The sequence below is a fragment of the Hemitrygon akajei genome, chromosome 4, assembly GCF_048418815.1.
Source record: "Hemitrygon akajei chromosome 4, sHemAka1.3, whole genome shotgun sequence".
Lineage (NCBI taxonomy): Eukaryota > Metazoa > Chordata > Chondrichthyes > Myliobatiformes > Dasyatidae > Hemitrygon > Hemitrygon akajei.
The window spans coordinates 133,714,142-133,737,703 of record NC_133127.1 but is presented as its reverse complement, the minus strand read 5'-3'; the positions used below and the strand labels follow the sequence as shown (position 1 = coordinate 133,737,703).

The 23,562-nt window shown below is 42.7% G+C and overlaps 1 protein-coding gene across 2 annotated transcripts in view; it reads left to right on the top strand.

The window, feature by feature from the left end:
* Positions 1-23,562, top strand: part of fat3a (FAT atypical cadherin 3a) — a 687,349-nt gene that overhangs the window by 119,374 nt on the left and 544,413 nt on the right. Inside the window, exon 1 of one of the 2 annotated variants that reach the window (XM_073043348.1) lies at positions 21,303-21,667. The exons of the other annotated variant lie outside the window; for it this stretch is intronic. The gene's annotated coding sequence lies outside the window, so the exon portion shown is untranslated. Of the gene's footprint in view, positions 1-21,302; positions 21,668-23,562 lie in introns of those variants that run through there. 2 annotated transcript variants of the gene reach the window in all.

The window sequence follows — 23,562 nt, the reverse complement described above, 5'->3', positions numbered from 1 at the left end:
AACGATCTCCAGTTCTGCGGCTTCCTCTGTAGTTGTCGCAGTTGACTCGGAGACTGCAGGAAGTGATTCTGACAGCTCTGGACACCTTTCTTCTTTTCTCTCTCTCGATCTACTTCAGTCCCCTTCTTTCTATTTTTACTTCTCTCTTTCACACCATTCTCTTTCTCATTCACATTTTTCTCTATCTCTTTCTTCCTTTTTCTTCCAGTTTGTGCATCTTGATCTTGGGATGGTCCATTTAGATCACTGGAGTATTTTCTTATTAATCTTTCTATTTCTCCCTCTGTGATCTGATCTCTTATCTTGGTTTCCTCATCCACAACATCAACTGATGAATACTCTGTTTTGTATCTCCATTAACTACTTTCTTTTTGGCCTTCTACTCATTCAGCTGGGCTTTGATCTTTGCATCTACTTTTACAAGCAGCTTTTAGTCTCCCACTTAAAGTTCATGCAATAACCTTAATGCATACAGAGTAGACTCTGGTTCTTTATACTCACAAAAGCCGAATGTTTACAACTTTCCTGAAGCTCCTCGAGCTCTTCCAGCTTAAAACCAAGCCAACTTCCACAAGTAACTGCCTGATTAACATATCAGAAGCTTTCTCAGATATGTTGCCTACAAAAACTGTTAGTTGAACCAGTGCTTTCATCATTTTCAAGCTGCAACGATTCATGGTAAGCATGGAGACAGTTGTGGCATCATCTAGTAACTTTCCTAATTTGCTTTTAGTTGGCTTCATTGCAGGGGATGTGGCATGCAACTTGTGGATAGATCTCCAGTCAAGTTGTAGTTGTCTCAGCCAATCACGCCCCCACAATGCTGGTCCTTCTGTTTTCACCACATACAAGCTCAATATGGCTTTTTGGTTGTTGTATTCCACAGTTACGGATGTCATCCTCACAAGAGTTAGCTTTTCTCCGGTATAATTTCAGTGGTTCAATCTTAGTTGGATGTCTGCAGGCTTCAGTTTAGTATCTTTAGTATTTTTATCTGTCTGACATACACTTTGAAAGTTTTGCCCTTAAATCTACATTTGTTTGGTGTATGTGAGCACTTGCCACAATGGTAACATAATTTGTTTGGCCAGGCCGGTTTCTTTCTGGACACTGCAATTTTGTTCATGTTCACTTTCATTCCTGACTGCAGCTCAGTTGCATCTCTGGCTGCAGTTTCCATTGAAACAGCAATTTCCACTGATCGTTTGAATGTAAGCTGTGCTTCAGTTTGGAGCAGTTTCTGAATGCTTTCTTTTAAGATTCAACAATCTAAATGATCTCTGTGCATCATTAAACCCATCACTGAAATGACAATGCTCAGGCAATCATTTCAGTTCAGCCATGTATGCTGAAATGGACTCCTTTTTGATTCCACTTATGAAACCTAAAGCCTTGTGCAATTAACAATTCCTTTGTTTCCATGTGTTTCTGTATCACTTTTATAATAGTAGCAATATTCATTTCTGATGGTTTTGTTGGGGCAGTTAAACTTCAAAACAAAATGTATGGCACTAATGCACTCAGCAAAATTGGTACTCGCTTCTTGTTGATTATTTTATTTGCTTCAAAATACTTTTCCAATAGCTCAGTATACAAAAGTCTTTTTCATAAAGCTTTTTGATTTAACCAGCTATGCTGATTTTTTTTAATAATTAGTATCACCCGCTACTCACAGTTTATGAACCCTGAATTCTTCCATTTACTGCTTTAAAAAAGACTCAGTCGTGTCTTCGCTTCTGAAGAATGTGTGTTGGCTGCTTCTCTTTTAAACACAACCATTTTTCCATGTTCTGGGTTGTGCATTTACCAGCCAGTGCTCCCGCTGTGTTTTGTTTTATTTCAAACGTCCTGCTGCATTTAACATGTTGGTGGCCATCTCGAGTTTGTTTCAAAATACACCCCTCCCATCGCCAACCTTATATTTTGTAATTTTAAAACATTAAACCAGTTCAAAGAAAAATGTGGGGAGCCTGAAATACAGGTGTATTGTAACCTCAGCTTTACTTTAAGCGAGGTGTACACGTATGACGTGGTCGTGTGATGACATATACAATTAACATGTAACCCATATTTTTTTTAAATGAACAAGAATTCTTATATATATACATATACACACACACACACACACACACACACACACACACACACACACACACACACACACACACACACACACACACACACACACACACACACACACACACACACACACACACACACACACACACACACACACACACACACACACACACACACACACACACACACACACACACACACACACTAAAAGGGCAAATTTTTGTTCCAACAAAAAAAATCCAGCTGGAGTAACTCAGTTCTAATTGAAGCATTTACTCCAGTGATGTAACTAAGGTGTAAATGAGTCCTGTTCCAGAACAGTACAGGTACAGGCCCTTTGGCCTGTGATATGGTGCTGGACTAACTAACTAGTAATTCAAGGCCTAACTAAACTAATCATTAATTTCTACACAATGCTCTCTCTATTCTCTGCACATTCATATGCTTACCTAGGAGCTTCTTAAACACCTCCGCTGTATTTGCCACCACTCCCATCTCTGGCAGCTTATTCAAGACATCCGCCACTGTTTATAATGAATGACCTTTTCTAATTTTCCAGTACTATACTAAGAGAGAACTGTCAGAAGGATTCCATTTCGTAACAACCAGGGAACATTTGCCTCCCAAAGTCCCATGATGCTTTGTAACAAAGAAATTCCTCCTCAGCCTGTATTACTGATTGTCTTGTCATTATTTCACTGTCATTGTTTGATTTTTACGGTGCTCAAATTAGTCTCTTATATTAGTCTCTCTATATAGCAACACGGACTATTTCACTAGCTTCAGGTTCTTCAGAGTGCCATGGGTGTCCATAATGTTTGATGCTATCTTTGTGTTGTTGCAGTAACATTTGAGTATATAAAGGCATGTTGATGCCTTTTTTCTCCCCTTTCTCTTTTCCCATTCCTCCTAATTTCATTCCAGATCCAGTCAGTGGTGGACTATGCTCAAGGCACACAGTTTCCATAAATGATTGCTGCCTGCAAAACACTTTCTGGAATTTTGCTAAGAGCTTTTCAGGAAACATGAGTAATGAGATCTTTTAAAGGGACGTGGCTCTTAGAGGCAAGATGTTTACTGGCTGTGGAGAAGAGGGGGCAGTGGAGAAATGGTTGGAGATGATAGGAATCAGGACCCTAGTTGGGCGGAAGGGAGCATGTGTATTAGGGGTGCAGGTGAGTGGAAATTGTAAACGTCGCCTGATGACCTAGATGCCAAACCATTGAGTTTCCTGAATGATCGGAAGTTCATGGAAGCTCACGTGAGGAATGTAGGGAATAAAACAAAAGTTAATTCTGTTGTGCTGCAAATAAACCGCACCATGGCCCAATAAAAACAGCATAGTATAAACTTGGTCATTCTGCAAAGTGAAGTATAAAGGCTGGCGTAAGTTTCACAGACAGTGTCATGTCTGTGATCTGTGTTGGATCCAGTATTAAAATTACCCTCAATCCTGCCTGATAGCCCAAGAATTCCAAAATTGTTAATTACTTTTTAGCCTTTCCATACCTTAATACCTATTCCTTCTCATGCGTGACAGCTGAAACTTTGGAAGTATTACAAGGCAATGCCTAGTGCAGCATTGTTATAATGCTCAAAACACTGAGCTGGTCAGGCAGAGTTCGTGAAACAACTAATATTTTAGATCAAAGACTCTCTGTTGCCCTAAAACATTAACCCCTGTTTTTTTATTTTACAGACTTGACTGATCTGTAGAGTGGTTTATGCATTTTCTGTTTTTGTTTCAGATTTCCAGAATCTGTACTTACCTGATTTTCATCAGAATATGATTTGTTTTGGCTGAGCAATAAAATCTTAATCTTTTGTTTCCAATGATGGTTTCACAATGTTATGGACCTCTCCTGATTTATAATCTCGCAGCTTTTATCTTTTTTTATATGGATAATCATTTTGGGATCTTCCTTAATTCAAATGCATAATACTTTCACTTAGCTACATTGAAGAAGGGCTTTTTTTAATGTGCACGTTCCTTGATCAAACACGATCATAGTGAATGATGGGTTAGCTTGATGTGGTCTTCTCTTACCTTTGTTTTAAATTTATTCTGTCCTTTCTCCAAACATAGCTGCAATCTATTTTCTTCTATATTAATTTATTCTTCTATTATGTGCAGTGTTCTCAGATTATTAACTGTGATGTTAACTGTTAACTGCATATGTAAAATGGCTTCTCTGTAGTGTTATAATGAAATGGCTTCTTTGTAGGTAACTGATTTGGCACTTGATTTCCTAATCTTTGTGTCAATCTCAATTTTGTCTGATTTTATGCATTTGCTGCCAATTGAACTGCTTAACATGAACATTTTATAGAACATAGAACAGTACAACACAATACAGGCCCCTTGGCCCACCATGTTGTGCCGAACTTTTAAAGTTCAATGTAGATTTCAAAGTTAACCTACTCTAACCTCCATCTAACCCTTAACTTCTAAATACCCCTCCATTTTTTTATCGTCTGTGTACAACCCATCTATGAGTTTCTTAAATGTCCAGAATGTACCTGCCTTGCTGCCACCTCTGTCAGGGCATTCCTCATTCCCTGCACTCCTTGTTTAAAAAAAATCCTACCTTGAACATCCATCTTACTGTTAGTTAAAGCCATGATCCAGAAACACTATGGCAAAGTTTCTGTGTGCACCCCACAATTGAAGCTTATCAAAAACCTGAACACATTTCTAACTTGTGTTCTAACTTGTGTGGTGGCGTGTTGGGGAGGAAGCATTAAGAAGAGGGACGCCTCACGTCTTAATAAGCTGGTAAGGAAGGTGGGCTCTGTCGTGGGCAAAGTACTCGAGAGTTTAACATCGGTAGCTGAGCGAAGGGCGCTGAGTAGGCTACGGTCAATTATGGATAACTCTGAACATCCTCTACATAGCACCATCCAGAGACAGAGAAGCAGCTTCAGCGACAGGTTACTATCGATGCAATGCTCCTCAGACAGGATGAAGAGGTCAATACTCCCCAATGCCATTAGGCTTTACAATTCTACCGCCAGGACTTAAGAACTTTTTAAAAGCTATTATTAATGCTTTTTGAGATAGTGATTTAGATGCATATCATATTTTTTACTGAGTTAAGTATTGTATGTAATTAGTTTTGCTACAACAAGTGTATGGGACATTGGAAAAAAAGTTGAATTTCCCCATGGGGATGAATAAAGTATCTATCTATCTAATCTTCTGAATTCTCATGAAAATTTACACAAAGGCTGATGGGGAATAGATGTTTGAACATGCATTAAATTTTTCTGTGTATACTAGCAAGTTCATTGATCAAGGCCTACTTTGGCTTAACTTGTGGAACCCATATTTATGTGGGCTTTTGAAGTTTTCACAGGACTCCATCATGTTTAACTGCTGTACCTATAGTGTTCACACTCCCTTTTCCTTCCTGCAGCTGCAATCTTTGACTGATCCCTGCCGAGTGCCTTTTCCAGCTGATCCAAGACTGGTTCTGTCTTTACACCCAGTTCATTGTCTTCTTTCCCCACCCCTCCCCCACCACTGGTTCTGTCACTCTCATACAATATATTCACATTTCCCCATTCCCTCTTTTTCCACAGCTCTGTCCCATGATGCGAACACCATGGATTTCCTTTGCTTCCTCATTGTGGGAATTGGCAGACAAAATCTTTTTATGCACATAATGATATTTCCAAGGCTTGATCTTTCACATTCTATGCATTGGGCCCAATGCACAAAAGAATTTCACTGCTGTGGGTCCATACATAAACTAATAAAAAAAATTGTTCCCATGCCCTGTTCTCATTCTCATTCACATTTTCATCTGTGGTACAAATTTCTGACTTTATGGTGCAGTTCAATGAGAGGAGCATTGGGTACGTGACACCTTAATGTTAGCTTAAACAGTTGAAACAGATGCCAAGGTTTTATTTAGCAGTTCAGATATATCCTGGCCATTGTACTTGACATGCCTTTCTTGACTTTGTTATGGATTTTAATCTTTTCTGATTTCTCTTGTAACCAAGAAATGTTTTGCAAGCGCTACAGCACCTGTCAATGCTATTCTGGAATACCATGTGGTTTCTTTATTACAGACTTCAGTTACCTTCCTCTGTGTTTTAAACACGTTCTACATTTTTGTTAAACAATTTGTTGAAACGAAGTGAAAGTTCTGTTTTATTGAAGTCATTTTCCAATGAACTGCTTGATTAAGTCATTTAGCCTTTACTTCTCACAGTACCTTGTTTTTTGACCACACTGTATATAGATTTAAAAGGCTCCCATTTTTCTTCTTTCATATTTCTAATGAGCAGCATGCCACAATCTAACTTCCACACATCTTTGTTCATACTTAATTCTTGAGTTTTAGTACAATTCTGTTGAATTCTATCGTACATTAATTCACTTCCACCTATTCATCTTGGCTTTGAAGGGGAAAAATGCAGTTCTGGAAAGTTCTATTAGGCTTCACACAGAACAGGCCTGATTTAAAAAAGATCTCCAGTTTTCCAGCTGGCTCAGAAGACACCAGAAGTGCAGAAGAGCTTAGCAGAAGGTCACGGTTCAGGAAAGCGCAGATCTTGGAAGAAGATGGGTGACATTAAAGAGGCCACAATGACAATGCTGTAATAATAATCTATTTGCAAAGTGCAGAAAATAAGCAAAGAAAATATTGAAAGTAATTTTTAAAAAATTTTCTGATCAGAAAATATTAATAGAAATGCTAAATGATGTAAGTTGTTTATATAAAAATGTGTACATACCTCCAACTTTTAAATTAAGTCCACTTTTATAATACAAGCAGTGTATGTAATATAATTTTGCAATTACATACTGTACTTAATGATAACATTGTATTTACACCCTCTCACTAGTAGTAGATCCCAACTGTATCTTTCAATGAAATATTAAAATTGTTTTTATATTATGTCACTTGGAAAAAGACACTAGAAATGTTTTTCCTTTCAAACTAACCATTTAAAGATCACAGTTGACCGTTAGGGAAAAGCACTGTGGTCAGTGTGCATAATATTATACAGATGAAGTACACATACACAACAGTGCATTTATTGCAATGTTAACAGTCCTATGGATTAGTGCATATCCATTCATAATCAGGCCTCACAGACTGAGAACAACCCCAGTTGATTTTAAGGTAAACAAGAATTAAACTACCTTCATCACTAAAGATGGACATAAAGGAGATTTTGATGTTGCGAGTGATGTCCAGACTGAATACAGAATGTTGATGAAGAAGGTGAACTGGTGGAAGAGGTGGTTAAGGGACAGGGTGTTGCAGGTCAGGAGCGGAGAACATTGTTAGTTCTTAAAGTTACATGTAAGTGCAGATATTAGTGGAAAAATTTCCATTCTGCAGCCAAGGTCTCATAATGACTCTCCGTTAAAGGGATTGAGGTTATAACACAGAAGTACCTTTTGTACATGGATTATAATTTTATTCTGAGTTGCATTGGTGGTACAACAAAGGATATTTTGAATTCATAACACCAATATGCGGGTAAACTTGGTTAGAACTTCTTGCAGCTAAACATGAGGAAAGATGAGAGCTAATGTTAGAGAACAATGGATGTAGCCCTCCAGTGGCACATATGGAATATCACAGGAGTCCTGTCTGTGGCTGGCAGCAGCATGCAGTGTTGCTTTCCAGTAACGGTGATTCTCGTTAAACATGGCAAACGTGCAGCATGTGATTGAACAAACAACAGCGTAAACCACGTACCCTGAATGCCAAAATAAATTTCTTTTTTATCAGTACACTGTAATTCTTTCATGAAATGGTGCCGTTAAAATCAAAGTTCAAAGTAAATTTATTATCAAAGTACACACGTCACCATATACAACCCTGAGATTAATGTTCTTGCAGGTATTCACAGTAAATACAAAGAAACACCATAGAATCCATGGAAAACCACACACAAGATAGGCACATAACCAATGTGTAAAACACAACAAACTGTGCAAATACAAATATAAAAAAAAGCAATAAATATTGAGAAAATGAAATGAAGAGTCCTTAAGTGAGCCCATAGGCATAGGAACATTTCAATGATGGGGCAAGTGAAATTGAATGAAGTTATCCTCTATGGTTCAAGAACCTGACCGTTGAGGGGGAATAATTGTTCCTGAATCAGGTAGTGTTGGTTCTGAAGCAAAAAGGGAGCATGACCAGGGTGATGGGGCTGTGATGGTGGATGCTGCTTTCCTTCAACGGTTAGATGTGTTCAGTGGTGTGGAGGGCTTTACCTGTGATGGACTGGGCTGTGTTCATTACTTTTTGTAGGCTTGTTCATTCAACTGCATTTGTGTTCCCATACCAGGCCATGATGCAATCTGTTTGTGTACTCTCCAATGCATATCCATAGAAGTTCGTCAGAGTTTTAGGTGACATGCCAAATCTTCACATACTTCGAAGAAAGTAGAGGCACTGTGCAACTTCTCTGTAATGGCACTTGTGTGCTAGACCCAGGACAGATCCTTTGAAATGATAATGCAGAGGAATTTAAAGTTGCTGACACTCTCCACCTCTGTTCCCCTGGTGACGACTTTCTGAAGGAATCTGAATTCTTCTGCATGCAGTCAATGGTCAATGTTTGGTTTTGTTGAGATCAACTGAAAGGTTCTTGTGGCACTATTCAACCTGATTTTCATTCTCCCTCCTATATGCTGATTTGTCACCACCTTTAATTCAGCCAATGATAATGTTGTCATTGTATCTGTGCTTAGCCCCGTAAACGGAAGTATAAAGCAAGTAGAGCACACAGGGACTAAGCACACCGCCCTGTGGTCTACCTGGCAGATGGTGATTGTGGAGAAGATATTGTTGCCAATATGTACTGATTTAGATCTGCAGGTGAGAAAATCGAGGATTCAGTTGCACAAGGACGTATTTGGGTCAAGGTCTTGGAGCTTATTAATAAGTTTTGAGGGGACAATAGCATTGAATGCAGAGCTGTCATCCATGAAGAGCACCCTGATGTATGCAGTCACTGTCCAGATGTTCCAGGGTTATGAGAAGAGCTAAAGAAATGGCATATCTATGGCAAATAAGTGCCACTTGCCTGGAAGCCATACAGGCTGGTTTCTGATGTGACTGTTGCGGGTGTAAAGCCTGATTTATATTTCTGTGTCGCATCTATGTCATAGGTACCGCATACCCTATGCTGTACCCTACACCGTAGGGTAATGTGCACCTCCCCAGAAAAGCAACTCACGCGTCAAGGTGACGCAGACCACAACAACTGTGATTGGTCTGCTTGGTAGCATCGCATTTCCTTGTCCATGTCTCTCATGGAGAAATTCAACAGAGTGGCATAGAAACCCCACCGCCAACTAGTGTTTTGGCGCACACCAACGCATGCTTGCTTCGGCATAGAGCCTACGTAGATGTACAAATCAGGCATATGGCGTAGCCCAAGTATAAATCAGCCTTAAGCTTGAAACAAGTTGTCAGAATGCAAATCAGGTTTAATATCACTGGCATATGTCATGAGATTTGTTGTTTTGAGGCACCAGTGCATTGCAATACATAATAACAAAACTATCAATTACAGTAAATATATATATATAAATAAAAAGAAATTAAGTTAAGTAGTGCAAAAAGAGGAAAAAATAGTGAGGTAGTGTTTGTGAGTTGATTGTCCATTCAGATACCTGTTGGCAGATAGGGGAAGAAGCTGTTCCTGAACATTGAATGTGTGTCATCAGCCTCCTGTACCTCCTCCTTGATGGTAGTAATGAGAAGAGGGCATAACCATGGGTGATGGATGCTTCCTTTTTGAGGCATTGCTTTTTGAAGGTGTCCTGGATGCTGGGGAGACTAGTGTCCATGATAGAGTTGGCTGAGTTTACAACTTTCTGTAGCTTTGTCTGATCTTGTGCAGTGGTCCCTCCATACCATAAATTGATGCAACCAGTTAGAATGCTCTCCATGATACATTTCTAGAAATTTGCGTGAGCCTTGGGTATCACACCAAGTCTCCCAGACTCCAAATGAAATAAAGCCACAGTTGTGCCGCCTTTGTAATTGCATCAGTATGTTGGGCCCAGGAGAGATGTTCAGAGATGATCCAAGACCTTGAAACTGTTCACCCTTTTATTTTAATTGCTGATCCTTCAATAAGGACTGGTGTGTGTTCCCTCAGCTTCCCCTTCCTAAAGTCCTCAGTCAATTCCTTGATATTACTGACGTTGAGTACAAGCTTGTTGTTCAAACTCCACTCAGCCAGCTGATCTATCTCGCTCCTGTATGCCTCTTAATCACCATCTGAATTTCTACCAATAATAGTATCATTAGCAAATTTATAGATAGTGTTTAAGCTGTGCCTAGCCACACGGTCATGGGTGTAGAGAGAGTAGTGCAGTGGGCTAAGGACACATCGTGTGTTGATTGTCAGCGAGGAGGAGATGGTCTCCTGGTGAGTAAATCAAGGATCCAGTTGCAGAGGAGGTGCAGGGGTCCAGATTTGAAGCTTGTTGATTGGAAATGAGGGTATGATTGTATTGAACACTGAGCTGTAATCAAATAGCAGCAGCCTGACATAGGTATTGCTGTTGTCCAGCTGATCCGAGGCTGAGTGGAGAGTCAGTAAGATTGCATATACTGTGGACTTATTATGGCAATAGGCAAATTGCAACAGGTCCGGGTCCCTGCTCAGACAGGAGTTCATCGCAGTAGATGTGATTGTCACTGAGTGATCGTCATTGAGGCAGCTCACACTGCTGCTCTTGGGCACTGGTACGATTATCACCCTTTTGAAGCAGGAGGATAGCTCCAACCACAGCAGTCAGAGATTTAAGATGTCTATGAACACTCCTGCCAGTTAGCTGGCACATGTTTTCAGAGCCCTGCCAGGTATCATTTGATGTGGTCCCACTTTCGTGACTCACTTGTGTACAACAGTTCATTCTGCTGGTGTGCCTCAATCAAAGCCTCCTCATTGATTCTGAACTGCAGTGATTCATTGCTGTTCTGCCAAGATATTTGGCTTAGTTCTGGAGTGTCCATTAGTTTAAGTAGGATATGTTCTGGCCTATTTCATCTGCATCCGTCTCAGTCTGTCCTCTTTTCTTTCTTTCTGTGGAATACTATAATATGCCCATCAATAGTAACTGTCCCCTCAGAAAATGCATAGAGTTTTCACTTCAATGTTGATGGTCATGTGCCTACATGCCAAGCTTTTTCTATAGGATTTCTTTGAATGTAGAGCAATTTAAAACTTCAGCTACGATACTGATGCATAGGAAATGTATCAATGTAGCGGTCTGCTACACGCAGCGCTGAAATAACGACACGTAGTCGGTGAGCTACAGTTGCAAAAGAGCTTTATTCAAACTTCGTGGCCTCGCTTTAAAGCCTTCCTTTTCCCGCCCTCCCCGGGCGGGAATGCTGTAGGGGGCGCATATTCACAGTCCCGTCCCATGCGCGGGCTTTTCCCCTTGCTGGTGAAGCAGGCTTGGCGCCCTCTTTGGGACCAGCCTCAATGCTGGCGCGCGCCACTTTGTGAGCCGGTTCGAGTGCGCTGGGAAGTGGGTCACCACATAACCCCCCCCCCAGAACTGGCGATATACCCCCCAATGTCCTCAGTCTGGGTTGGTCCCTATTTGGGAGGTCTGCCTCTGCGCCGCGGTGCCTGAATCTCGACCGGCTGCGCCAAGTCCACATGGGCCAGTTTGAGTCGGTCCACTGTGAAAACCTCCTCTTTCCCCCCATTGTCCAGCACGAATGTGGACCCGTTGTTTCTGATCACCGTAAACGGTCCCTCGTAGGGCCACTGTAGCGGTGCCCAATGTCCACCCCGTCGTACAAAAACAAACTTACAGTTTTGCAGGTCTTTGGGTACGCAGGTCGGGTTCTGCCCATGTTGTGAAGTGGGTATGGGGGCCAGGTTACCGAGCCTAATGTGTAGTCTGCCCAGCACTGCTGCGGGTTCTTCCTCTTGCCCCCTTGGGGCTGGTATGAACTCCCCGGGGACGACCAGGGGTGCGCCGTACACCAACTCGGCCAACGAGGCGTGCAGATCATCTTTGGGCACCATGTGGATTCTGAGCAGGACCCAGGGGAGCTCGTCCACCCAGTTAGGCCCCTTGAGGCGGGTCATGAGAGCCAACTTCAGGTGACGGTGGAAACGCTTCACCAGTCCGTTCGACTGTGGGTGGTAGGCAGTTGTGTGGTGCACCTGTGTCCCCAAAAGGCTGGCCATAGCTGACCACAGGCTGGAGGTGAACTGGGTGCCTCTGTCAGAGGTAATGTGGGCCGGTACACCAAAGCGAGATTCCCAGGTTGCAATCAGTGCCTGGGTGCAAGATTCGGAGGTGGTGTCGGTGAGCGGGACCGCCTCTGGCCATCTTGTGAACCGGTCCACGATAGTCAGGAGGTGCCGTGCTCCTCGCGATACTGGCAGGGGGCCCACGATATCCACATGAATGTGTTCGAAATGCCGGCGGGTGGGGTGGAACGGCTGCGGCAGGGCTTTGATGTGCTGCTGCACCTTGGCTGTTTGGCAGTGCATGCACGTTCTGGCCCATTCACTGACCTGCTTGCGGAGTCCGTGCCAAACGAACCTGTTGGCCGCCATCTGGACAGTTGTCCTGATGGAGGGGTGTGCTAAGTTGTGAATGGAGTTGAAAACGCGCTGCCGCCAAGCTGGCGGGATGACGGGGCAGGGTTGGCCGGTGGTGACGTCACAGAGTAGGGTCCTCTCACCTGGGCCTACGGGGAGGTCCTGGAGCTGCAAACCGGAGACTGCAGTCCTGTAGCTAGGGATCTCCTTGTCTGCCTGCTGCGCCTCCGCCAATGCTTCATAGTCTACCCCCGGGACAGGGCTTGGATGTTAGGTCTGGAGAGAGCGTCCGCCATGACATTGTCCTTTCCTGAGACATGCCAGACATCCGTCGTGTATTCGGAGATGTAGGACAGATGTCGCTGCTGGCGGGACAACCAGGGGTCGGATGCTTTTGTGAACACAAAGGTAAGAGGTTTGTGGTCCGTGAACGTGGTGAAGGGCCTACCTTCTAAGAAGTACCTGAAATGCCGGATTGCCAGGTATAGTGCCAACAGTTCCCGGTCGAAAACACTGTATTTGAGCTCGGGTGGTCGTAGGTGTTTGCTGAAAAACACCAGGGGTTGCCAGCGACCCTCGATGAGTTGTTCCAGCACTCCATCGACTGCCGTGTTAAATGCATCCACTGTGAGGGCGGTAGGGACGTCCGTTCTGGGGTGCACTAGCATCGTGGCGTTTGCTAAGGCTTCTTTGGTTTTAATGAAAGCGGCTGCGGACTCCTCATCCCAGGTAATGTCCTTGCCTTTACCCGACATCAGGGCAAACAGGGGGCGCATGATTCGGGCTGCTGAAGGGAGGAAGTGGTGGTAGAAATTCACCATACCCACGAGTTCCTGAAGGCCTTTGATTGTGTTGGGTCGGGGGAAATGGCGGACTGCGTCTACCTTGATGGGCAGAGGGGTTGCCCTGTCTTTAGTAATCCTGTGGCCCAGGAAGTCAATGGTGTCGAGCCCGAACTGGCATTTGGCCGGGTTGATTGTTTGGCCATATTCACTCAGTCGGGCTTAGAGTTGACAGAGGTGGGACAGATGCTTCTGAGGACTGCTGCTGGCTATGAGGATGTCGTCCAAATAGATGAAAGCGAAGTCCAGGTCGCATCCCACCACGTCCATTAACCGCTGAAACGTCTGTGCGGCATTCTTTAGGCCGAACGGCATGCGGAGGAACTCGAAAGGGCCGAACGGGGTGATGAGTACCGTTTTGGGGACGTCGTCCGGATGCATCGGGATTTGATGGTATCCCCGGACGAGGTCTACCTTGGAGAAGATCCGTGCACCATGCTGGTTTGTTGCAAAGTCCTGTATGTGCGGCACAGGGTAGCGGTCTAGAGTTGTAGCCTTGTTCAGCCTGCGGTAGTCGCTGCATGGTCTCCAGCCCCCTGTTGCTTTGGGCACCATGTGCAGGGGGGAGGCCCATGGGCTGTCGTACTGCCGTATGATCCCCAATTCCTCCATCCTCTTGAACTCCTCCTTCGCCAGTCGGAGCTTGTCCGGGAGAAGCCTTCGAGCACGGGCGTGGAGGGGTGGTCCTTGTGTCGGGATGTGGTGCTGTACGCCGTGTCTGGGCATGGCTGCCGTGAACTGCGGTGCCAGAACCGATGGGAAATCCGCAAGGACTCTGGTATAGTCATTATTGGACAGCGTGATGGAGTCTAGGTGTGGGGCCGGCAACTGGGCTTCACCCAGGGAGAACGTTTGAAAGGTCTCGGCGTGGACCAGTCTCTTCCTTGGCAGGTTGACCAGTAGGCTGTGAGCTTGCAAAAAATCTGCTTCCAGGAGCGGTTGGGCTATGGCGGCCAGTGTGAAGTCCCACGTGAACCGGCTGGAGCCGAACTGTAGCTGCACCGTACGGGTGCTGTAGGTCCTTACTGTGCTGCCGTTCCCGGCCCTCGGTGGGACCCGGTTCTCTGTTGCGGGTGTCATAACTAGTCGGAGGTAAGATGCTGATCTCGGCTCTGGTGTCGACCAAAAAGCGGCGTACCGACCGCTTGTCCTGGATGTACAGGAGACTATCCCGATGGCCAGCCGCCATAGCCATCAGTGGCGGCTGGCCCTGGCGTTTCCCAGGAACTTGCAGGGCGGGCTACAGCGGTGGGCTTCTGCGCCCCACCGCTGGTGGTAGATACACCATTGTTCGTTGGCCTCCTCACCCCTGCCTCTGGGGTTAGCGGGCTCTGCGGCCGGGCCTGGTCTGGTTTGCTGCTGGGAGCGTGGCCTGGTGATCTGTGAGACGGACGCCCCACTCTCTTTCTTGGCTTTCTACAGCACATCTGCCTGGGCTGCCACCTTCCGGGGGTTGCTGAAATCTGCGTCGGACAGCAGCAGGCGTACGTCCTTGGGCAGCTGCTCCAGGAATGCCTGCTCAAACATCAGGCAGGGCTTGTGACCTCCGGCCAGGGACAGCATCTCCTTCATCAAAGCCGACGGTGGCCTGTCCCCCAACCCATCCAGGTGCAGTAAGCGGGCAGCTCGCTCGCACCCTGAGAGTCCGAAAGTCCTTATGAGCAGGGCTTTGAATTCTGTGTATTTGCCGTCCTCCGGGGGCGACTGTATGAACTCCTCAACCTGGGCAGCTGTCTCCTGGTCGAGGGAGCTCACCACGTAGTAGTAACATGTGACATCCGAGGTTATCTGCTGAATGTGGAATTGGGCTTCTGCTTGCTGGAACCATAGGTGAGGTCGCAGCGTCCAGAAGCTTGGCAGTTTTAACGAAACTGCATGAACAGATGTGGCGTCGTTCATCCCCGGTCCAAATATCGTTTGTGCTGTCGGGGTCACCAGTTGTAGCGGTGTGGCTACAAGCAGCGTTGAAATAATGACACGTAGTCAGTGAGCTGCAGTTGCAAAAGAGGTTTATTCAAACTTCATGGCCTCGCTTTAAAGCCTTCCTGTTCCCGCCCTCCCCGGGCGGGAATGCTGTAGGGGACATATATTCATAGTCCGGTCCCGCGCGCGGGCTTTTTCCCTTGCTGGTGAAGCAGGCTTGGCGCCCTCTTTGGGACCGGCCTCTATGCCGGCGCGTGCCACTTTGTGAGCCGGTTCGAGTGCGCTGGGAAGTGCGTTGTCACATCAAGACATAAATTAGATTGATTATTTCAATATTGTACTTTGTATCATAGTGATGTTTTCCTAAAAAAGGTGTAGTACCAGGAGGTATTTCTCATAACGCTTTTGAAAGAGATTTTAAGGTGTGGAAAATTTGACAAATTGTTCAGCTAGCAGTGCACAGAAACGACAATCCACAGTTGTGCCGTGGGATTGCTAACAATGGCTAAAAGGGACAGCTCCGTGACAAAGTGATAGTGTGGAGCTTTTCCTTCATGCTTCATTGTACAGTACCAGAGGTTCTCTTAGCTCTGTGGTAATGTGTGCTCTGATTGAAGGGAAATGCTCATGTTTGGTAAACTTCTTTCAAAGTGCTTGTCTTTGTTCATACACATTATTAAAAAAAAATTATCATCATCTTGTTAGAATTACTTAAATGAAAAAGAGGCCTGTAGCTGTGGTTGGGATCAAACTATCATTTAACTGCATGTGGAAAATTGGAGCTGTTGATGGGAACAGCGTGGTGGCTGTCATGAAATATTAAATTCCAGTATCTCCGTGGTGAACAACAAGTGAATTTTTAGGCCGCTGTTTCCATGTGGATACCCTCCATGTAACTTGTCCTTAGCGACGTTGTCTTTTCTCTTTTAATGAAACTGCAGACTTGCCAATGGCAGCACCATTCCAATTCACAAGAATTCCCTTGAGAAAAGTTGTAAAATGCAATCTACAAGAGACATAAGGGGGCAAGCACTTTCTGGTGCAGCTACTTTTCTGTGCACTGATGTTCCTCTTAATTATGGAATATAAGTGGTTACGTCTTGCATAAAACATCACAGAGCGGTGATTAAGCTGCGGAATGTTTCACTAGTTCATTGCTGTATCTGCTCAGCCTTCAAATTTTCTTCACTGTTAAAGAAACATAGATCAGCTTCATTGGTCTTTTAATCCTCTTTTCACAATATTTGGAATGTTTTTATATTCCTGTTCTCAACTGGCTTGGTCATATTCTCAGCTTTTCCCATATAGCTGCCATGCTTCATAAGTGGAATGGAAGAGTCAACTCCATGAACATATCTAGAAGAACCATTGCTATTTCATTTTCTTGGTTTTGCAGTTCTCTGTTCATATGTGCTGGACAATTTGAGTGCTGCTGTAAATTTGATATCTTTAGGAAAATGCCTTCATCTTAAAGTTTTGAATTTTATAGGGCTCTCTCCATAATTATGAAGCATTGATGTGCCTATACATTTACAGCAGTATCCAATAGACTGGAAGCCTGTGTATCTGGCCTACGGATAACGTGAGCACAAGGAGGCCTTTGTGACCAATACCACACCAACTTAGTTCAGAGTACAGAGCACATGCTTGACCTGCTTGGAAACTGGTGTCGGGGATGGGGTGGGGGAGATGCACTTTAAGTTCCTTAACACCCTCAATACCCATGTTCTATTGAGCCTTCAATCTCACCATCCTGTGGTCCTATGCAACAGCCAGTTGTAATATCCCAAATATGAGATGCATCCCTTAATGCAGGGTTTCCCAACCTTGCTTAATGGTTTTAGTCTCTGGTCTCCTGTCACAGAACCACACCTCTTGTTATCAGTATCACTGATTCAGAGTAACAAATGACTTGTTTATAATTGAAGCCGTTGATCTCAATGTGATTTGATTTTCCATTGATGGTCTTTTGCGTGGTGCATGATGCATCATGTGATAATTTCTGGACCAAGTTGTCTGTTTAGGATCACTGCTTATATTATGAATAAAGAGTGATGGTAACAATAGATGCATCAACAGAAAGGATTGTTCTATTCCCTTAGAGATGTAGGATAGCCGTTGTGGAGTACGTCAGAGAATGGCCTTTGGCTGCATTAGACATGCTAGGCCTGTTCTAGGCCACAACGTTTGCATAGCAGAAATTATCTGCAGTAGTGATTCACACAGAAAAGACATGTTGGATCCCTGTGCAGTGTTCCTTTACCAGTGTCAAAGAATTCCTAACCACTGCACTTCCAAAATACAGTACTTAAATAAATGGTTTGAAGATCAGTTAATATTTAAACTCCTACTTCCCATCTGCAAGTCTAGTGTCCCAGCACTGTTGAAATGACATTTTTTGTCTGTGTGTTTGTTTCTTCTACAAACTGACCTTTTTGAGGAAAAGATTGATAGGGTAGAAGTTACAGACCGTAATTTACAGCTATTGTGTGCTGTCAGCTTCACTGCAAGTGTGGTTCTGTGCAGAATGAAACAGAATGTAGTGCTGTAGAACCTCTCCCGGCCAGAAGCTGCTATTACAGTAGTTACAAAGGAATTAGATCAGTGTATTGTTTAACTTTAACAGTGTAGCGTCAAGCTAACGTGCATTACAAGCATTGTTGTATACACAGTAATACTTTAAAACATTTCAATGAATTCACTTTTAGATATTCTAGTGTGTTTCTCTATGGTTTTGTTGACATTAAAGTGTGACTATTTCTCTGAAATAAAATAAATTCGCAGGGGATATTAGATTTTTTTTAAATTAAAGAGTAATAGGGAAAAGAAAGCAAGAAACATGATTGTAACACCAGGATGTCATTCATACTTATCTAGTCATGCAGTCATCGTGTGCACTTTCTGAGCATTGTGTAAAGGTAAAAATTTGCATTGGTTCTGTAGTTGGTAATTTATACATTTGAGCCTGCTGATGTCTGTAATTAATAAGAATTATTCCAAACATAATACGGTACATATGAGAGGCAGGCACAGGTGGAGATTCATAGTACACTTTTGTGTGCTTTGATTGGCAAGCCAGCTGGCATGTCATTTGAAATTTTTTGCACATAAATCTAGCAGTTATTTCAAGGAATATTGTTTGGCATAGCACAGTGATTTAACTCGCTGAATTTCTTTTCTGCAGCTTTCAAGATTGTACTTACACATCTCCAAAACGTGGTTAGAACTAAATTGTAAGCAAATTTTGAATTGTGAAGTCGCATTTAACAATACAAGCAATAATGATGGGTAGGTATGTTGATTTAGCTTGAGAATCTGTTGATTTCTAAAGATTATGCTGGAGATTAGTCTCAAAACTTTTGATTTTTAGTTGCCAATCTGACCACTAGGACCCCATTGTGGCAGGCAAATACACATGAGCTCCCTTCAGCTTTGATGGTAGCATAGATTGAATTGAGGAAGGACACCCGGGCTGTACCCTATCTATACCTGTAACCAACATTTCTTTTCCTTTGTGTACCAAATTGAGAGAGCTCATGTATGTCTGAGAGGCTCTGTCTTAAGATTAGTTGACTTTAAGGCAGCCAATAAAGTGGAATTGGATGAAGGATTGCTTGCAATTTAGGTGTACAGTTCAGCAGGGGATCCTGAGCCTTCATTCTTGGCCTCACCCTTTGCTCCTGCCCTGACCTGGCCATTTCCTTTGCTGTCAGCTGTTCTGCCATGAGGATCTTTTATAATTGAGTTTAAGGTTTAATATCCAGGGAGGCTACATAAGGTGAGGGGACTGAGCTCTGCACACTATCCTCAGCTTGTATTTATCCTCAAAATGGTCATTTCTGAATTTCTGGCCCATTGTCTCATGAGCAAAACAAAAAGATGATGGTAATTCTACAGACCTTCAGACATTGTGATTATGCTAGAGTTGTTATTAACTACAGATACCTGCAGTGCCAGAGTTATTGCTCTGTTGCACAGTAATTGAGTAATTTTGATCCCTTAGCATTTAAACATGTAAACTTCTTTCTGTTTACATGCAAGCACTGTGTTCATTGTTAAGCCTTGGGAAATGCAGATAGTGGAAGTACAATTTTATGTTCAAGTTCAGTGTGCACGTGATCACATTGAGCTTTCCTAATTAGAAGCTTTGTATTGAGCTATGGGGAGTTCGAATGATTATGGTAACAATTGAAAACCGCCCAAAGTGTTACCATAGCGATTGAGGCATAATCTATAATAGCTGCAGCAATGTAAATTTTCAGTTCTTTGTAAGATTGTAAGGTGCATAGCACATTTTAAAAACCATAGTAAAAGTTTGTACATTTTCTGCCTTTATCTTCAGAAATGTTTACAAATACTGTATAACAAAACAGCAGCGCAATACCGAAATTCCTTTGCATCTTGTAACAAATCAATAGGAAATGAACAATGGAATAGCAATTGGAGGAGTGGGGGTAGGGTGGAAGGGGATTGCCCCTTCCTTCTCTCTCCCTTTTTATCATATCCCCCTCCCCGCTCTGTTTTTCTCTCTTCTACACACCACTACATTAAAGCACTCATGATTTATGAAGGACTTGCTCATGAGAAGGATTACCTGTCATGGAATGCTTATGCCATACTGGTTTTACTTTAATTATAAATCTTGCTTTTGCTCAGTCCTGCTATTGATACGCATGTGCAAATCATTTTTATGTGGTATTTCTTTAAAACACCTATTTCTGAAGATCTGTGGCACTATCTAACTATCTGATTTATTTTTACCGTTTCACTTCATAAAGATCTGAATGCAGTGCTCTACAGAGCAATGGTGCATCCGCGTTGATGAATTGACTAAGAACATCAAATTTTCCACTGTAATCTCAAAGCATGTCAGCGAGGAGGAGTGATGTACCTTCCCTTCCTGTCGTATTCAAATATTGAGTGTGTCTGGTCATTCGCTACCAGTTACTGTCTTTAACAAGCCCTGCTGAACAAGCTGTGCTTGATGCTCATTATGTTGAAGCTGCTCGCAAGAGCATCACTGGTATTGAAAAGGGGGAGGGGAATTTATTTGCACATACCCTCAGGCTGCATTGCTTAATAAGAGTTGTTAATTTAACCCTCGTGGTCTCCTGGTTACATTTTGCACTCAGATTCTGCGTGAAAAAAAAGATTTTATTGCATTGCTGGGGCTTTGCTTTTCATCACAGTGAAAATGTATGTGGTTTATCCTGCAGGTTAAGATTGATAAAAAGGTATGTGAGGTTCTTTATATGTGTATTCAAAGGTTTAATGCATAAATCAACTCAGTGTCCTACACAATTATTTAATTTCTTTTGCCGTGCAGTGCTGAAGTAATGAAATTACTGTATTCCTAATTAAAATTGGTTGCCAATATAGTAAGCTTATGAATTCTACCCTGAGCAGGGAGATGAAATATATTGTTGAAATGAAATGAAGATGGCCAGGAGGGGGTGGCTAGGTATGGTGTTAATTGGGCCCAACAGGAATTGAAAACTCCTGGGACCTCAATGCTCAGCAGTAAAGCCTAAAAGCTGTGAGGCAGTGCAGTCCAGCAGACAAACTCTGTTAATCTTTATGAATGTGAGCAGCATCTGTCCATGTGGCAAAGCTCTGGTGAGTTCATTTGGAATGTGCGACAGAATCCTTTTGTTTTTTTTTCGGTATTTGACCTTGGTAACTTTTTTTATGCTGCCAGCGCTGTGAAGCTCAGTTTATGAATGCAGCTGCCTAGTTTGCTGTTGGCTGGCTGGTCCGCCAGCATTGTTCTAATGCTCATTCCATATGTATGTCACATCACACTACTCCCCTTACCTCTTTCCTCCCCTCCCTCCCCCTCCCCATACACACCCTTTTGCAGGCATATCCGTTTGGTTTCTTATTTAGGAAGGTTGAATTCTTTCTCTCTGTTGTAAATTGCAAATTTCAAAGTTGAAAAGCTGGAGCTCAGCTGTGACTTGTGTAGCCCCAGGCGGATGGACAGCAGCAGGAAAAATCATAGAAACCACTGAAAATCTTCACGTCTCTTGTTTCTCTCGCTCCTGATTTTGGACTCCTAGAAGTCTAAAGAACTATTCTTGGCAGCTGCCTGGCTTTTTACTGTTACCGTGGTAGCAGCTGCAATGCATTATAATGGAGCAGGCAGGCTGGAGTTCTTGTGCCTTACGTTTTTCGGATTGTCAGTGGAGACTTTAGGGAAAGCTTACAACAGATATGAGCAAGTATTTTCGTGCTTCCCTATTTCAGTCCTCCTTGTTAAGGTAGGATTTATTCACGCAATAAAGAACCTTTTATAGCTAATTGTAATCATTTTTAAATTGGGAGTGGGAAAAGTACAGAACATGAGGGTCTTATCCTATTCCAGTCTTGAATTATATATCTGAAAAAAAGATTATAGCTTATTAATTGGAGAGGTGTATGAATGGTATCAGTTTTTATTGGTATATTCTCACTTCAATTATATCTACTTGTCAAGTGGGATTAATATCACTGCTGTACCAAGTAATCAAAAACACATTTTAAAACTTGGGTTTGAAAGCTGTAAAAGCACAGTGAAAACCTAAGGCATATAGGACATCAACAGGAATTCCCCTAAATTTTTGTATTTTCTATACAGAGGTAGTTTTAGCATTCTAATTTAGCTTGATTGTGTAACTTTTCTATGGAACATAAAATTAGGGTTGGTGGTGTGCAATTACAGTTAATCATTTTGTGGTAGCTGGGAAGGATTTGCCTCCTAGTTTAATTAGATAATAAAAGATTAAGAATATTAGCAAATCCTATCTGTTTTGGAAGAGTTTGGTTTCAGTACTAAATTGTTACATTTGGAGTTTTAAATATTTGAAGCACTTTTGCAAAAACGTAAGCGTTACATGGAATGGAGTAAAAATCCTGTGATCCCTTTCGATGTGTGGGCAATGCTGTTTTACAAAGACATTCTGGTCAATTTCTTTTGAAATGTAGCACATTTCTTCATCTTGGATCTGATGTACGATCTCAGTGTCCTGAAATGTTACTGTTGTTTCTGATACACCGTTATTTATAGATGTTGGAGACTGAATGCCCAATAATGTTTTCAACGTTAAGGTAGTTGGATTATATAAATTAATGGTGAAGCAGATGTTGCTTTGGTGGAAAAAGATTTCACGTTCTGAAGTCTAATTTCTAAATGAACTAATGAAATGGATAGATGCATGTTAAATTGACATTAACTTCATACATAGCATGATGTGATAGCTGGGGGGGGGAAGGCTACTAGAACAGGAGATTGTCTTGGTGAAAGTATTGTGGACTGCCATGGGTTTGTTCTCGATGGTAAATGTTATATGCAGTTTGTATATTTAGGAGGTTGGTATGCACTGGTTTGGAGTAACACCAAATGATCTGCTTTTCCGGTTAATAGTAGAGTAGTCCATTCTTGAGTACTATTGCTAAAATTTACTGGTATTTCCACTTCCAGCACATGTTAATTCTCATTTTAAAAACACACTTTCTTTTAAAATGCTGAACGGGTGTTGACAGCAAAAGAGCAATTGAGGTTGCTTTTCTGTCTGGATGATTATATTTGAGTTCTGTCAGCTTGGGAGCTGAGCATATCTCCAATTCACCTGGAGGCTTTTTCTCTTCCTCTGGCAGTTCAAGGACTGCATGAGAGGTGATAAATGTGGAGTTAGTTATTTTTCTTTTGCTGGCTCCAAGATCATACTGAGTATTTGAAGGTGAAATTAAATTCATCCAACATTTCCTTTTTAAAAAAACTATTTTAGGGCGTGTTGGAGTAATATATATTCTATTCTTGCATCTAAATCTTATGGAATATCTTGAAGCTTTCATATTTTGCTTAACTATCTGGGTACTTTAAAGTAGAAAAATATTCAACAGCTTTTTTTGTATAAAAAGTCGGCTCCCATAACGGGGATAAGTAGGAGAAAGTACATTATAAAGTAAGAAGTGGTTGTTGGACTTCCTAACAAACAGACTTCAGATAGTCAGGATGCACAACCACTCCTCCCTCCCATTATTCTCACATTGTCCCCTCCAGGTCTGTGTGTTGGACCCTCTGCTGCACACTCAGCTCACACACAACTATACAGCCTAACACCCAAGCAATCATGTTGTCAAATTTGCTGATGACACAGCAATGGGCTCATCACCA